Genomic DNA, 15,954 nt, shown 5'->3' with positions numbered 1-15,954 from the left:
AGGCCCTGGTGTGGTGTAGGTGGCCTCAGCCAGCAGCCACAAGCCCTTGTGTGGTGTAAGTGGCCTCAGCCAGCAGCCACAGGCCCTGGTGTGGTGTAAGTGGCCTCAGCCAGTGCCACAGGCCCTGGTGTGGTGTAAGTGACCTGAGCAAGAGCCACAGACCATGGTGTGGTGTAATTGGCCTCAATAGCAACTAACGCCCTGGTGTGGTGTAGGTGGCCTAAGCCAGCAGCCACAGGCCCTGGTGTGGTGTAAGTGGCCTCAGCCAGCAGCCACAGGCCCTGGTGTGGTGTAAGTCGCCTCAGCCAGAAGCCACAGGCACTGGTGTGGTGTAAGTGGCCTCAGCCAGCAGCAAAAGGGCCCTGGTGTGGTGTAAGTCGCCTCAGCCAGCAGCCACAGGCCCTGGTGTGGTGTAGATGGCCTCAGCCAGCAGCCACAGGCCCTGGTGTGGTGTAAGTGGCCTCAGCCAGCAGCCACCGGCCCTGGTTTGGTCTAAGTTGCCTCAGCCAGAAGCACAGGGCCTGGTGTGATATGAGTGGCCTGAGAAAGAGCCACAGGCCCTGGTGTGGTGTAAGTGGCCTGAGCAAGAGCCACAGGCCCTGGTGTGGTGTAAGTGGCCTGAGCAAGAGCCACAGGCCCTGGTGTGGTGTAATTGGCCTCAATAGCAACTAAGGCCCTGGTTTGGTGTATGTGGCCTCAGCCAGCAAATAAGGCCGTGGTGTGGTGTAGGTGGCATCAGCTAGCAGCACAAGACATTGGAAAACAGCCAAAAGCAATGTCGTTAATGTGCCCTCATTAATGGGCAGCTGCTTTTGGTCTTTTAATACACCCCTTCTCTGGATCAAAAGCGGTTCAATGACATGAAAATGAAAGGCTTACAGCACCAGGTATTCCCAGGCAGTCTCCCATCCAAGTACTAACCAAGCCCAGCCCTGCTTAGCTTCCGAGATCAGACGAGGTCGGGCGTGCTCAGGGTGGTATGGCCGTAAGTTGCTGGCCCCAGCTCAATGTCTCAATTTATGGATTCAAGTGATTAGGTGGCAAGTACCTGAAGTTACGAAGACAATCCTATAACCATACCTGCATGTTTGCATAATACCCTAACCCAAAGGCTCAGTTTGGCATTTATCCAACAGCACAGGCCCTGGATTGTTGAAGATGGCCTCGGGAACCAGCACAGGACCTGGTGTGTTTTACATGGCCACAGCAAGCAGCACAGGGCCTGGTTTGGTGAAGATGGCCTCAGCAAGCAGCCACAGGCCCTGGTTTGGTGTAAGTGGCCTCAGCCAGCAGCCACAGGCCCTGGTGTGGTGTAAGTGGCCTCAGCCAGCAGCCACAGGCCCTGGTGTGGTCTAAGTGGCCTCAGCCAGTGCCACAGGCCCTGGTGTGGTGTAAGTGGCCTGAGTAAGAGCCACAGGCCCTGGTGTGGTGTAAGTGGCCTCAGCCAGCAGCCACAGGCCCTGGTGTGGTGTAGGTGGCCTCAGCCAGCAGCCACAGGCCCTTGTGTGGTGTAATTGGCCTCAATAGCAACTAAGGCCCTGGTGTGGTGTAGGTGGCCTCAGCCAGCAGCCACAGGCCCTGGTGTGGTGTAAGTGGCCTCAGCCAGTGCCACAGGCCCTGGTGTGGTGTAAGTGGCCTCAATAGCAACTAAGGCCCTGGTGTGGTGTAGGTGGCCTCAGCCAGCAGCCACAGGCCCTGGTGTGGTGTAAGTGGCCTCAGCCAGCAGCCACAGGCCCTGGTGTGGTGTAAGTGGCATCAGCTAGCAGCACAAGACATTGGAAAACAGCCAAAAGCAATGTCGTTAATGTGCCCTCATTAATGGGGAGCTGCTTTTGGTCTTTTAATACACCCCTTCTCTGGATCAAAAGCGGTTCAATGACATGAAAATGAAAGGCTTACAGCACAAGGTATTCCCAGGCAGTCTCCCATCCAAGTACTAACCAAGCCCAGCCCTGCTTAGCTTCCGAGATCAGACGAGGTCAGGCGTGCTCAGGGTGGTATGGCCGAAAGCTGCTGGCTCCAGCACAATGTCTCAATTTATGGATTCAAGTGATTAGGTGGCAAGTACCTGAAATTACGAAGACAATCCTATAACCATACCTGCATGTTTGCATAATACCCTAACCCAAAGGCTCAGTTTGGCATTTATCCAACAGCACAGGCCCTGGATTGTTGAAGATGGCCTCAAGAATCAGCACAGGACCTGGTGTGTTTTACATGGCCACAGCAAGCAGCACAGGGCCTGGTTTGGTGAAGATGGCCTCAGCAAGCAGCCACAGGCCCTGGTTTGGTGTAAGTGGCCTCAGCCAGCAGCCACAGACCCTGGTGTGGTGTAAGTGGCCTCAGCCAGCAGCCACAGGCCCTGGTGTGGTCTAAGTGGCCTCAGCCAGTGCCACAGGCCCTGGTGTGGTGTAAGTGGCCTGAGTAAGAGCCACAGGCCCTGGTGTGGTGTAAGTGGCCTCAGCCAGCAGCCACAGGCCCTGGTGTGGTGTAAGCGGCCTAAGCCAGAGCCACAGGCCCTGGTGTGGTGTAAGTGGCCTGAGCAAGAGCCACAGGGCCTGGTTTGGTGAAGATGGCCTCGGCCAGAAGCGCAGGGCCTGGTGTGATGTGAGTGGCCTGAGCAAGAGCCACAGGCCCTGGTGTGGTGTAAGTGGCCTCAGCCAGCAGCCACAGGCCCTGGTGTGGTGTAAGTCGCCTCAGCCAGAAGCCACAGGCACTGGTGTGGTGTAAGTGGCCTCAGCCAGCAGCAAAAGGGCCCTGGTGTGGTGTAAGTCGCCTCAGCCAGCAGCCACAGGCCCTGGTGTGGTGTAGATGGCCTCAGCCAGCAGCCACAGGCCCTGGTGTGGTGTAAGTGGCCTCAGCCAGCAGCCACAGGCCCTGGTGTGGTCTAAGTGGCCTCAGCCAGAAGCACAGGGCCTGGTGTGATATGAGTGGCCTCAGCAAGAGCCACAGGCCCTGGTGTTGTGTAAGTGGCCTGAGCAAGAGCCACAGGCCCTGATGTGGTGTAAGTGGCCCCAGCCGGTCACTCAGGCCCTGGTGTGGTGTAGGTGGCATCAGCTAGCAGCACAAGACATTGGAAAACAGCCAAAAGCAGTGTCGTTAATGTGCCCTCATTAATGGGCAGCTGCTTTTGGTCTTTTAATACACCCCTTCTCTGGATCAAAAGCGGTTCAATGACATGAAAATGAAAGGCTTACAGCACCAGGTATTCCCAGGTAGTCTCCCATCCAAGTACTAACCAAGCCCAGCCCTGCTTAGCTTCCGAGATCAGACGAGGTCGGGCGTGCTCAGGGTGGTATGGCCGTAAGCTGCTGGCCCCAGCACAATGTCTCAATTTATGGATTCAAGTGATTAGGTGGCAAGTACCTGAAGTTACGAAGACAATCCTATAACCATACCTGCATGTTTGCATAATACCCTAACCCAAAGGCTCAGTTTGGCATTTATCCAACAGCACAGGCCCTGGATTGTTGAAGATGGCCTCAGGAACCAGCACAGGGCCTGGTGTGTTGTACATGGCCACAGCAAGCAGCACAGGGCCTGGTTTGGTGAAGATGGCCTCGGCCAGAAGCGCAGGGCCTGGTGTGATGTGAGTGGCCTGAGCAAGAGCCACAGGCCTTGGTGTGGTGTAAGTGGCCTCAGCCAGCAGCCACAGGCCCTGGTGTGGTGTAAGTCGCCTCAGCCAGAAGCCACAGGCACTGGTGTGGTGTAAGTGGCCTCAGCCAGCAGCAAAAGGGCCCTGGTGTGGTGTAAGTCGCCTCAGCCAGCAGCCACAGGCCCTGGTGTGGTGTAGGTGGCCTCAGCCAGCAGCCACAGGCCCTGGTGTGGTGTGAGTGGCCTCAGCCAGCAGCCACAGGCCCTGGTGTGGTCTAAGTGGCCTCAGCCAGTGCCACAGGCCCTGGTGTGGTGTAAGTGGCCTGAGCAAGAGCCACAGGCCCTGGTGTGGTGTAGGTGGCCTCAGCCAGCAGCCACAGGCCCTGGTGTGGTGTAAGTGGCCTGAGCAAGTGCCACAGGCCCTGGTGTGGTGTAAGTGGCCTGAGCAAGTGCCACAGGCCCTGGTGTGGTGTAAGTGGCCTCAATAGCAAATAAGGCCCTGGTGTGGTGTAAGTGGCCTGAGCAAGAACCACAGGGCCTGGTTTGGTGAAGATGGCCTCGGCCAGAAGCGCAGGGCCTGGTGTGATGTGAGTGGCCTGAGCAAGAGCCACAGGCCCTGGTGTGGTGTAAGTGGCCTCAGCCAGCAGCCACAGGCCCTGGTGTGGTGTAAGTGGCCTCAGCCAGAAGCCACAGGCACTGGTGTGGTGTAAGTGGCCTCAGCCAGCAGCCACAGGCCCTGGTGTGGTGTAAGTGGCCTCAGCCAGTGCCACAGGCCCTGGTGTGGTGTAATTGGCCTCAATAGCAACTAAGGCCCTGGTGTGGTGTAAGTGGCCTGAGCAAGAGCCACATACCCTGGTGTGGTGTAATTGGCCTCAATAGCAACTAAGGCCCTGGTGTGGTGTAAGTGGCTTCAGCCAGCAGCCACAGGCTCTGGTGTGGTGTAACTGGCCTCAGCCAGCAGCCACAGGCCCTGGTGTGGTGTAAGTGGCCTCAGCCAGAGCCACAGGCCCTGATGTGGTGTAAGTGGCCCCAGCCGGTCACTCAGGCCCTGGTGTGGTGTAGGTGGCATCAGCTAGCAGCACAAGACATTGGAAAACAGCCAAAAGCAGTGTCGTTAATGTGCCCTCATTAATGGGCAGCTGCTTTTGGTCTTTTAATACACCCCTTCTCTGGATCAAAAGCGGTTCAATGACATGAAAATGAAAGGCTTACAGCACCAGGTATTCCCAGGCAGTCTCCCATCCAAGTACTAACCAAGCCCAGCCCTGCTTAGTTTCCGAGATCAGACGAGGTCGGGCCTGCTCAGGGTGGTATGGCCGTAAGCTGCTGGCCCCAGCACAATGTCTCAATTTATGGATTCAAGTGATTAGGTGGCAAGTACCTGAAGTTACGAAAACAATCCTATAACCATACCTGCATGTTTGCATAATACCCTAACCCAAAGGCTCAGTTTGGCATTTATCCAACAGCACAGGCCCTGGATTGTTGAAGATGGCCTCAGGAACCAGCACAGGGCCTGGTGTGTTGTACATGGCCACAGCAAGCAGCACAGGGCCTGGTTTGGTGAAGATGGCCTCGGCCAGAAGCGCAGGGCCTGGTGTGATGTGAGTGGCCTGAGCAAGAGCCACAGGCCTTGGTGTGGTGTAAGTGGCCTCAGCCAGCAGCCACAGGCCCTGGTGTGGTGTAAGTCGCCTCAGCCAGAAGCCACAGGCACTGGTGTGGTGTAAGTGGCCTCAGCCAGCAGCAAAAGGGCCCTGGTGTGGTGTAAGTGGCCTCAGCCAGCAGCCACAGGCCCTGGTGTGGTGTAGGTGGCCTCAGCCAGCAGCCACAGGCCCTGGTGTGGTGTAAGTGGCCTCAGCCAGCAGCCACAGGCCCTGGTGTGGTGTAAGTGGCCTCAGCCAGTGCCACAGGCCCTGGTGTGGTGTAAGTGGCCTGAGCAAGAGCCACAGACCCTGGTGTGGTGTAATTGGCCTCAGCCAGCAGCCACAGGCCCTGGTGTGGTGTAAGTCGCCTCAGACAGAAGCCACAGGCACTGGTGTGGTGTAAGTGGCCTCAGCCAGCAGCCACAGGCCCTGGTGTGGTGTAAGTGGCCTCAGCCAGTGCCACAGGCCCTGGTGTGGTGTAAGTGGCCTGAGCAAGAGCCACAGACCATGGTGTGGTGTAATTGGCCTCAATAGCAACTAAGGCCCTGGTGTGGTGTAAGTGGCCTCAGCCAGCAGCCACAGGCCCTGGTGTGGTGTAAGTGGCCTCAGCCAGAGCCACAGGCCCTGATGTGGTGTAAGTGGCCCCAGCCGGTCACTCAGGCCCTGGTGTGGTGTAGGTGGCATCAGCTAACAGCACAAGACATTGGAAAACAGCCAAAAGCAATGTCGTTAATGTGCCCTCATTAATGGGCAGCTGCTTTTGGTCTTTTAATACACCCCTTCTCTGGATCAAAAGCGGTTCAATGACATGAAAATGAAAGGCTTACAGCACCAGGTATTCCCAGGCAGTCTCCCATCCAAGTACTAACCAAGCCCAGCCCTGCTCAGCTTCTGAGATCAGACGAGGTCGGGCGTGCTCAGGGTGGTATGGCCATAAGCTGCTGGCCTCAGCACAATGTCTCAATTTATGGATTCAGGTGATTAGGTGGCAAGTACCTGAAGTTACGAAGACAATCCTATAACCCTACCTTCATGTTTGCATAATACCCTAACCCAAAGGCTCAGTTTAGCATTTATCCAACAGCACAGGCCCTGGATTGTTGAAGATGGCCTCAGGAACCAGCACAGGGCCTGGTGTGTTGTACATGGCCACAGATAGCAGCACAGGGCCTGGTTTGGTGAAGATGGCCTCGGCCAGAAGCGCAGGGCCTGGTGTGATGTGAGTGGCCTGAGCAAGAGCCACAGGCCCTGGTGTGGTGTAAGTGGCCTGAGCAAGAGCCACAGGCCCTGGTGTGGTGTAAGTGGCCTCAATAGCAAATAAGGCCCTGGTGTGGTGTAAGTGGCCTCAGCCAGCAGCCACAGGCCCTGGTGTGGTGTAAGTGGCCTCAGCCAGTGCCACAGGCCCTGGTGTGGTGTAAGTGGCCTGAGCAAGAGCCAAAGACCCTGGTGTGGTGTAATTGGCCTCAATAGCAACTAAGGCCCTGGTGTGGTGTAGGTGGCATCAGCTAGCAGCACAAGACATTGGAAAACAGCCAAAAGCAATGTCGTTAATGTGCCCTCATTAATGGGGAGCTGCTTCTGGTCTTTTAATACACCCCTTCTCTGGATCAAAAGCGGTTCAATGACATGAAAATCAAAGGCTTACAGCACCAGGTATTCCCAGGCAGTCTCCCATCCAAGTACTAACCAAGCCCAGCCCTGCTTAGCTTCCGAGATCAGACGAGGTCGGGCGTGCTCAGGGTGGTATGGCCGTAAGCTGCTGGCCCCAGCACAATGTCTCAATTTATGGATTCAAGTGATTAGGTGGCAAGTACCTGAAGTTACGAAGACAATGCTATAACCATACCTGCATGTTTGCATAATACCCTAACCCAAAGGCTCAGTTTGGCATTTATCCAACAGCACAGGCCCTGGATTGTTGAAGATGGCCTCAGGAACCAGCACAGGGCCTGGTGTGTTGTACATGGCCACAGCAAGGAGCACAGGGCCTGGTTTGGTGAAGATGGCCTCGGCCAGAAGCGCAGGGCCTGGTGTGATGTGAGTGGCCTGAGCAAGAGCCACAGGCCTTGGTGTGGTGTAAGTGGCCTCAGCCAGCAGCCACAGGCCCTGGTGTGGTGTAAGTCGCCTCAGCCAGAAGCCACAGGCACTGGTGTGGTGTAAGTGGCCTCAGCCAGCAGCCACAGGCCCTGGTGTGGTGTAGGTGGCCTCAGCCAGCAGCCACAGGCCCTGGTGTGGTGTAGGTGGCCTCAGCCAGCAGCCACAGGCCCTGGTGTGGTGTAAGTGGCCTCAGCCAGCAGCCACAGGCCCTGGTGTGGTGTAAGTGGCCTGAGCAAGAGCCACAGGCCCTGGTGTGGTGTAAGTGGCCTGAGCAAGAGCCACAGACCCTGGTGTGGTGTAATTGGCCTCAATAGCAACTAATGCCCTGGTGTGGTGTAGGTGGCCTCAGCCAGCAGCCACAGGCCCTGGTGTGGTGTAAGTGGCCTCAGCCAGCAGCCACAGGCCCTGGTGTGGTGTAAGTGGCCTGAGCAAGTGCCACAGGCCTGGTGTGGTGTAAGTGGCCTGAGCAAGAGCCACAGACCCTGGTGTGGTGTAATTGGCCTCAATAGCAACTAAGGCCCTGGTGTGGTGTAGGTGGCCTCAGCCAGCAGCCACAGGCCCTGGTGTGGTGTAAGTGGCCTCAGCCAGAGCCACAGGCCCTGATGTGGTGTAAGTGGCCCCAGCCGGTCACTCAGGCCCTGGTGTGGTGTAGGTGGCATCAGCTAGCAGCACAAGACATTGGAAAAGAGCCAAAAGCAATGTCGTTAATGTGCCCTCATTAGTGGGCAGCTGCTTTTGGTCTTTTAATACACCCCTTCTCTGGATCAAAAGCGGTTCAATGACATGAAAATCAAAGGCTTACAGTACAAGGTATTCCCAGGGAGTCTCCCATCCAAGTACTAACCAAGCCCAGCCCTGCTTGGCTTCCGAGATCAGACGAGGTCGGGTGTGCTCAGGGTGGTATGGCCGTAAGCTGCTGGCCCCAGCACAATGACTCAATTTATGGATTCAAGTGATTAGGTGGCAAGTACCTGAAGTTACGAAGACAATCCTATAACCATACCTGCATGTTTGCATAATACCCTAACCCAAAGGCTCAGTTTGGCATTTATCCAACAGCACAGGCCCTGGATTGTTGAAGATGGCCTCAAGAACCAGCACAGGACCTGGTGTGTTTTACATGGCCACAGCAAGCAGCACAGGGCCTGGTTTGGTGAAGATGGCCTCAGCAAGCAGCCACAGGCCCTGGTTTGGTGTAAGTGGCCTCAGCCAGCAGCCACAGGCCCTGGTGTGGTGTAAGTGGCCTCAGCCAGCAGCCACAGGCCCTGGTGTGGTCTAAGTGGCCTCAGCCAGTGCCACAGGCCCTGGTGTGGTGTAAGTGGCCTGAGTAAGAGCCACAGGCCCTGGTGTGGTGTAAGTGGCCTCAGCCAGCAGCCACAGGCCCTGGTGTGGTGTAAGTGGCCTGAGCAAGTGCCACAGGCCCTGGTGTGGTGTAAGTGGCCTAAGCCAGAGCCACAGGCCCTGGTGTGGTGTAAGTGGCCTGAGCAAGAGCCACAGGGCCTGGTTTGGTGAAGATGGCCTCGGCCAGAAGCGCAGGGCCTGGTGTGATGTGAGTGGCCCGAGCAAGAGCCACAGGCCCTGGTGTGGTGTAAGTGGCCTCAGCCAGCAGCCACAGGCCCTGGTGTGGTGTAAGTCGCCTCAGCCAGAAGCCACAGGCACTGGTGTGGTGTAAGTGGCCTCAGCCAGCAGCAAAAGGGCCCTGGTGTGGTGTAAGTCGCCTCAGCCAGCAGCCACAGGCCCTGGTGTGGTGTAGATGGCCTCAGCCAGCAGCCACAGGCCCTGGTGTGGTGTAAGTGGCCTCAGCCAGCAGCCACAGGCCCTGGTGTGGTCTAAGTGGCCTCAGCCAGAAGCACAGGGCCTGGTGTGATATGAGTGGCCTGAGCAAGAGCCACAGGCCCTGGTGTGGTGTAAGTGGCCTGAGCAAGAGCCACAGGCCCTGGTGTGGTGTAAGTGGCCTGAGCAAGAGCCACAGGCCCTGGTGTGGTGTAAGTGGCCTCAGCCAGCAGCCACAGGCCCTGGTGTGGTGTAGGTGGCCTCAGCCAGCAGCCACAAGCCCTTGTGTGGTGTAAGTGGCCTCAGCCAGCAGCCACAGGCCCTGGTGTGGTGTAAGTGGCCTCAGCCAGTGCCACAGGCCCTGGTGTGGTGTAAGTGGCCTGAGCAAGAGCCACAGACCACGGTGTGGTGTAATTGGCCTCAATAGCAACTAAGGCCCTGGTGTGGTGTAAGTGGCCTCAGCCAGCAGCCACAGGCCCTGGTGTGGTGTAAGTGGCCTCAGCCAGAGCCACAGGCCCTGATGTGGTGTAAGTGGCCCCAGCCGGTCACTCAGGCCCTGGTGTGGTGTAGGTGGCATCAGCTAGCAGCACAAGACATTGGAAAACAGCCAAAAGCAATGTCGTTAATGTGCCCTCATTAATGGGCAGCTGCTTTTGGTCTTTTAATACACCCCTTCTCTGGATCAAAAGCGGTTCAATGACATGAAAAAGAAAGGCTTACAGCACCAGGTATTCCCAGGCAGTCTCCCATCCAAGTACTAACCAAGCCCAGCCCTGCTCAGCTTCCGAGATCAGACGAGGTCGGGCGTGCTCAGGGTGGTATGGCCATAAGCTGCTGGCCCCAGCACAATGTCTCAATTTATGGATTCAGGTGATTAGGTGGCAAGTACCTGAAGTTACGAAGACAATCCTATAACCCTACCTTCATGTTTGCATAATACCCTAACCCAAAGGCTCAGTTTAGCATTTATCCAACAGCACAGGCCCTGGATTGTTGAAGATGGCCTCAGGAACCAGCACAGGGCCTGGTGTGTTGTACATGGCCACAGATAGCAGCACAGGGCCTGGTTTGGTGAAGATGGCCTCGGCCAGAAGCGCAGGGCCTGGTGTGATGTGAGTGGCCTGAGCAAGAGCCACAGGCCCTGGTGTGGTGTAAGTGGCCTGAGCAAGAGCCACAGGCCCTGGTGTGGTGTAAGTGGCCTCAATAGCAAATAAGGCCCTGGTGTGGTGTAAGTGGCCTCAGCCAGCAGCCACAGGCCCTGGTGTGGTGTAAGTGGCCTCAGCCAGTGCCACAGGCCCTGGTGTGGTGTAAGTGGCCTGAGCAAGAGCCAAAGACCCTGGTGTGGTGTAATTGGCCTCAATAGCAACTAAGGCCCTGGTTTGGTGTAGGTGGCATCAGCTAGCAGCACAAGACATTGGAAAACAGCGAAAAGCAATGTCGTTAATGTACCCTCATTAATGGGCAGCTGCTTTTGGTCTTTTAATACACCCCTTCTCTGGATCAAAAGCGGTTCAATGACATGAAAATGAAAGGCTTACAGCACCAGGTTTTCCCAGGCAGTCTCCCATCCAAGTACTAACCAAGCCCAGCCCTGCTTAGCTTCCGAGATCAGACGAGGTCGGGCGTGCTCAGGGTGGTATGGCCGTAAGCTGCTGGCTCCAGCACAATGTCTCAATTTATGGATTCAAGTGATTAGGTGGCAAGTACCTGAAGTTACGAAGATAATCCTATAACCATACCTGCATGTTTGCATAATACCCTAACCCAAAGGCTCAGTTTGGCATTTATCCAACAGCACAGGCCCTGGATTGTTGAAGATGGCCTCAGGAACCAGCACAGGGCCTGATGTGTTGTACATGGCCACAGCAAGCAGCACAGGCCCTGGTGTGTTGTAAGTGGCCTCAGCCAGCAGCCACAGGCCCTGGTGTGGTGTAGGTGGCCTCAGCCAGCAGCCACAGGCCCTTGTGTGGTGTAATTGGCCTCAATAGCAACTAAGGACCTGGTGTGGTGTAGGTGGCCTCAGCCAGCAGCCACAGGCCCTGGTGTGGTGTAAGTGGCCTCAGCCAGCAGCCACAGGCCCTGGTGTGGTGTAAGTGGCCTCAGCCAGCAGCCACAGGCCCTGGTGTGGTGTAAGTGGCCTCAGCCAGTGCCACAGGCCCTGGTGTGGTGTAAGTGGCCTGAGCAAGAGCCACAGACCCTGGTGTGGTGTAATTGGCCTCAGCCAGCAGCCACAGACCCTGGTGTGGTGTAAGTCGCCTCAGACAGAAGCCACAGGCACTGGTGTGGTGTAAGTGGCCTCAGCCAGCAGCAAAAGGGCCCTGGTGTGGTATAAGTCGCCTCAGCCAGCAGCCACAGGCCCTGGTGTGGTGTAGGTGGCCTCAGCCACCAGCCACAGGCCCTGGTGTGGTGTAAGTGGCCTCAGCCAGCAGCCACAGGCCCTGGTGTGGTGTAGGTGGCCTCAGCCAGCAGCCACAGGCCCTGGTGTGGTGAAAGTGGCCTCAGCCAGAGCCACAGGCCCTGGTGTGGTGAAAGTGGCCTCAGCCAGAGCCACAGGCCCTGATGTGGTGTAAGTGGCCCCAGCCGGTCACTCAGGCCCTTGTGTGGTGTAGGTTGCATCAGCTAGCAGCACAAGACATTGGAAAAGAGCCAAAAGCAGTGTCGTTAATGTGCCCTCATTAATGGGCAGCTGCTTTTGGTCTTTTAATACACCCCTTCTCTGGATGAAAAGCGGTTCAATGACATGAAAATCAAAGGCTTACAGCACCAGGTATTCCCAGGCAGTCTCCCATCCAAGTACTAACCAAGCCCAGCCCTGTTTAGCTTCCGATATCAGACGAGGTCGGGCGTGCTCAGGGTGGTATGGCCGTAAGCTGTTGGCTCCAGCACAATGTCTCAATTTATGGATTCAAGTGATTAGGTGGCAAGTACCTGAAGTTACGAAGACAATGCTATAACCATACCTGCATGTTTGCATAATACCCTAACCCAAAGGCTCAGTTTGGCATTTATCCAACAGCACAGGCCCTGGATTGTTGAAGATGGCCTCAGGAACCAGCACAGGGCCTGGTGTGTTGTACATGGCCACAGCAAGGAGCACAGGGCCTGGTTTGGTGAAGATGGCCTCGGCCAGAAGCGCAGGGCCTGGTGTGATGTGAGTGGCCTGAGCAAGAGCCACAGGCCTTGGTGTGGTGTAAGTGGCCTCAGCCAGCAGCCACAGGCCCTGGTGTGGTGTAAGTCGCCTCAGCCAGAAGCCACAGGCACTGGTGTGGTGTAAGTGGCCTCAGCCAGCAGCCACAGGCCCTGGTGTGGTGTAGGTGGCCTCAGCCAGCAGCCACAGGCCCTTGTGTGGTGTAATTGGCCTCAATAGCAACTAAGGCCCTGGTGTGGTGTAGGTGGCCTAAGCCAGCAGCCACAGGCCCTGGTGTGGTGTAAGTGGCCTCAGCCAGTGCCACAGGCCCTGGTGTGGTGTAAGTGGCCTGAGCAAGAGCCACAGACCCTGGTGTGGTGTAATTGGCCTCAATAGCAACTAAGGCCCTGGTGTGGTGTAGGTGGCCTCAGCCAGCAGCCACAGGCCCTGGTGTGGTGTAAGTGGCCTCAATAGCAACTAAGGCCCTGGTTTGGTGTATGTGGCCTCAGCCAGCAAATAAGGCCGTGGTGTGGTGTAGGTGGCATCAGCTAGCAGCACAAGACATTGGAAAACAGCCAAAAGCAGTGTCGTTAATGTGCCCTCATTAATGGGCAGCTGCTTTTGGTCTTTTAATACACACCTTCTCTGGATCAAAAGCGGTTCAATGACATGAAAATGAAAGGCTTACAGCACCAGGTATTCCCAGGCAGTCTCCCATCCAAGTACTAACCAAGCCCAGCCCTGCTTAGCTTCCGAGATCAGACGAGGTCGGGCGTGCTCAGGGTGGTATGGCCGTAAGCTGCTGGCCACAGCACAATGTCTCAATTTATGGATTCAAGTGATTAGGTGGCAAGTACCTGAAGTTACGAAGACAATCCTATAACCATACCTGCATGTTTGCATAATACCCTAACCCAAAGGCTCAGTTTGGCATTTATCCAACAGCACAGGCCCTGGATTGTTGAAGATGGCGTCAGGAACCAGCACAGGACCTGGTGTGTTGTACATGGCCACAGCAAGCAGCACAGGGCCTGGTTTGGTGAAGATGGCCTCGGCCAGAAGCACAGGGCCTGGTGTGATATGAGTGGCCTGAGCAAGAGCCACAGGCCCTGGTGTGTTGTAAGTGGCCTCAGCCAGCAGCCACAGGCCCTGGTGTGGTGTAGGTGGCCTCAGCCAGCAGCCACAGGCCCTTGTGTGGTGTAATTGGCCTCAATAGCAACTAAGGCCCTGGTGTGGTGTAGGTGGCCTCAGCCAGCAGCCACAGGCCCTGGTGTGGTGTAAGTGGCCTGAGCAAGAGCCACAGACCCTGGTGTGGTGTAATTGGCCTCAATAGCAACTAAGGCCCTGGTGTGGTGTAGGTGGCCTCAGCCAGCAGCCACAGGCCCTGGTGTGGTGTAAGTGGCCTCAGCCAGCAGCCACAGGCCCTGGTGTGGTGTAAGTCGCCTCAGCCAGAAGCCACAGGCACTGGTGTGGTGTAAGTGGCCTCAGCCAGCAGCAAAAGGGCCCTGGTGTGGTGTAAGTGGCCTCAGCCAGCAGCCACAGGCCCTGGTGTGGTGTAGGTGGCCTCAGCCACCAGCCACAGGCCCTGGTGTGGTGTAAGTGGCCTCAGCCAGCAGCCACAGGCCCTGGTGTGGTGTAAGTGGCCTCAGCCAGCAGCCACAGGCCCTGGTGTGGTGTAAGTGGCCTCAGCCAGTGCCACAGGCCCTGGTGTGGTGTAAGTGGCCTGAGCAAGAGCCACAGACCCTGGTGTGGTGTAATTGGCCTCAGCCAGCAGCCACAGGCCCTGGTGTGGTGTAAGTCGCCTCAGACAGAAGCCACAGGCACTGGTGTGGTGTAAGTGGCCTCAGCCAGCAGCAAAAGGGCCCTGGTGTGGTATAAGTCGCCTCAGCCAGCAGCCACAGGCCCTGGTGTGGTGTAGGTGGCCTCAGCCAGCAGCCACAGGCCCTGGTGTGGTGTAAGTGGCCTCAGCCAGCAGCCACAGGCCCTGGTGTGGTGTAGGTGGCCTCAGCCAGCAGCCACAGGCCCTTGTGTGGTGTAATTGGCCTCAATAGCAACTAAGGCCCTGGTGTGGTGTAGGTGGCCTCAGCCAGCAGCCACAGGCCCTGGTGTGGTGTAAGTGGCCTGAGCAAGAGCCACAGACCCTGGTGTGGTGTAATTGGCCTCAATAGCAACTAAGGCCCTGGTGTGGTGTAGGTGGCCTCAGCCAGCAGCCACAGGCCCTGGTGTGGTGTAAGTGGCCTCAGCCAGCAGCCACAGGCCCTGGTGTGGTGTAAGTCGCCTCAGCCAGAAGCCACAGGCACTGGTGTGGTGTAAGTGGCCTCAGCCAGCAGCAAAAGGGCCCTGGTGTGGTGTAAGTGGCCTCAGCCAGCAGCCACAGGCCCTGGTGTGGTGTAGGTGGCCTCAGCCACCAGCCACAGGCCCTGGTGTGGTGTAAGTGGCCTCAGCCAGCAGCCACAGGCCCTGGTGTGGTGTAAGTGGCCTCAGCCAGCAGCCACAGGCCCTGGTGTGGTGTAAGTGGCCTCAGCCAGTGCCACAGGCCCTGGTGTGGTGTAAGTGGCCTGAGCAAGAGCCACAGACCCTGGTGTGGTGTAATTGGCCTCAGCCAGCAGCCACAGGCCCTGGTGTGGTGTAAGTCGCCTCAGACAGAAGCCACAGGCACTGGTGTGGTGTAAGTGGCCTCAGCCAGCAGCAAAAGGGCCCTGGTGTGGTATAAGTCGCCTCAGCCAGCAGCCACAGGCCCTGGTGTGGTGTAGGTGGCCTCAGCCACCAGCCACAGGCCCTGGTGTGGTGTAAGTGGCCTCAGCCAGCAGCCACAGGCCCTGGTGTGGTGTAAGTGGCCTCAGCCAGCAGCCACAGGCCCTGGTGTGGTGTAAGTGGCCTCAGCCAGTGCCACAGGCCCTGGTGTGGTGTAAGTGGCCTGAGCAAGAGCCACAGGCCCTGGTGTGGTGTAAGTGGCCTGAGCAAGAGCCACAGACCCTGGTGTGGTGTAATTGGCCTCAATAGCAACTAATGCCCTGGTGTGGTGTAGGTGGCCTCAGCCAGCAGCCACGGGCCCTGGTGTGGTGTAAGTGGCCTGAGCAAGAGCCACAGGCCCTGGTGTGGTGTAAGTGGCCTGAGCAAGAGCCACAGACCCTGGTGTGGTGTAATTGGCCTCAATAGCAACTAATGCCCTGGTGTGGTGTAGGTGGCCTCAGCCAGCAGCCACAGGCCCTGGTGTGGTGAAAGTGGCCTCAGCCAGAGCCACAGGCCCTGATGTGGTGTAAGTGGCCCCAGCCGGTCACTCAGGCCCTTGTGTGGTGTAGGTTGCATCAGCTAGCAGCACAAGACATTGGAAAAGAGCCAAAAGCAGTGTCGTTAATGTGCCCTCATTAATGGGCAGCTGGTTTTGGTCTTTTAATACACCCCTTCTCTGGATCAAAAGCGGTTCAATGACATGAAAATCAAAGGCTTACAGCACCAGGTATTCCCAGGCAGTCTCCCATCCAAGTACTAACCAAGCCCAGCTCTGCTTAGCTTCCGAGATCAGACGAGGTCGGGCGTGCTCAGGGTGGTATGGCCGTAAGCTGCTGGCTCCAGCACAATGTCTCAATTTATGGATTCAAGTGATTAGGTGGCAAGTACCTGAAGTTACGAAGACAATGCTATAACCATACCTGCATGTTTGCATAATACCCTAACCCAAAGGCTCAGTTTGGCATTTATCCAACAGCACAGGCCCTG

General features: G+C 56.9%; 6 non-coding genes and 6 pseudogenes across 6 annotated transcripts; all 12 read right to left on the bottom strand.

Moving 5' to 3' along the window:
• Positions 1 to 872: 872 nt before the first annotated feature.
• LOC146715719 (5S ribosomal RNA) lies at positions 873 to 991 on the bottom strand. Its single transcript, XR_014919381.1, has one exon. It is a non-coding gene; the product is annotated as a 5S ribosomal RNA (ribosomal RNA).
• Positions 992 to 1,892: 901 nt separating this feature from the next.
• LOC146715718 (5S ribosomal RNA) lies at positions 1,893 to 2,011 on the bottom strand (annotated as a pseudogene).
• A 1,179-nt stretch (positions 2,012 to 3,190) lies between these two features.
• Positions 3,191 to 3,309, bottom strand: LOC146715717 (5S ribosomal RNA). Its single transcript, XR_014919678.1, has one exon. It is a non-coding gene; the product is annotated as a 5S ribosomal RNA (ribosomal RNA).
• Positions 3,310 to 4,799: 1,490 nt separating this feature from the next.
• On the bottom strand, positions 4,800 to 4,918 carry LOC146715716 (5S ribosomal RNA; annotated as a pseudogene).
• A 1,139-nt stretch (positions 4,919 to 6,057) lies between these two features.
• On the bottom strand, positions 6,058 to 6,176 carry LOC146715715 (5S ribosomal RNA; annotated as a pseudogene).
• Positions 6,177 to 6,875: 699 nt separating this feature from the next.
• LOC146715714 (5S ribosomal RNA) lies at positions 6,876 to 6,994 on the bottom strand. Its single transcript, XR_014919565.1, has one exon. It is a non-coding gene; the product is annotated as a 5S ribosomal RNA (ribosomal RNA).
• Positions 6,995 to 8,129: 1,135 nt separating this feature from the next.
• LOC146715713 (5S ribosomal RNA) lies at positions 8,130 to 8,248 on the bottom strand (annotated as a pseudogene).
• A 1,572-nt stretch (positions 8,249 to 9,820) lies between these two features.
• On the bottom strand, positions 9,821 to 9,939 carry LOC146715712 (5S ribosomal RNA; annotated as a pseudogene).
• A 699-nt stretch (positions 9,940 to 10,638) lies between these two features.
• Positions 10,639 to 10,757, bottom strand: LOC146715711 (5S ribosomal RNA). The gene has a single exon (XR_014919440.1). It is a non-coding gene; the product is annotated as a 5S ribosomal RNA (ribosomal RNA).
• A 1,102-nt stretch (positions 10,758 to 11,859) lies between these two features.
• Positions 11,860 to 11,978, bottom strand: LOC146715710 (5S ribosomal RNA; annotated as a pseudogene).
• A 937-nt stretch (positions 11,979 to 12,915) lies between these two features.
• LOC146715709 (5S ribosomal RNA) lies at positions 12,916 to 13,034 on the bottom strand. The gene has a single exon (XR_014919564.1). It is a non-coding gene; the product is annotated as a 5S ribosomal RNA (ribosomal RNA).
• A 2,645-nt stretch (positions 13,035 to 15,679) lies between these two features.
• On the bottom strand, positions 15,680 to 15,798 carry LOC146715708 (5S ribosomal RNA). The gene has a single exon (XR_014919406.1). It is a non-coding gene; the product is annotated as a 5S ribosomal RNA (ribosomal RNA).
• Between the last annotated feature and the right edge of the window lie 156 nt (positions 15,799 to 15,954).

This window comes from Copadichromis virginalis, linkage group LG3 (assembly GCF_057382275.1).
Source record: "Copadichromis virginalis isolate Kocher_CV1m ecotype Utaka linkage group LG3, C_Virginalis_male_GT1.1, whole genome shotgun sequence".
In the NCBI taxonomy this organism is placed as follows: Eukaryota; Metazoa; Chordata; class Actinopteri; order Cichliformes; family Cichlidae; genus Copadichromis; species Copadichromis virginalis.
Note: the sequence above shows the minus strand (reverse complement) of the source record. Positions and strands in the feature narration are given on the sequence as shown.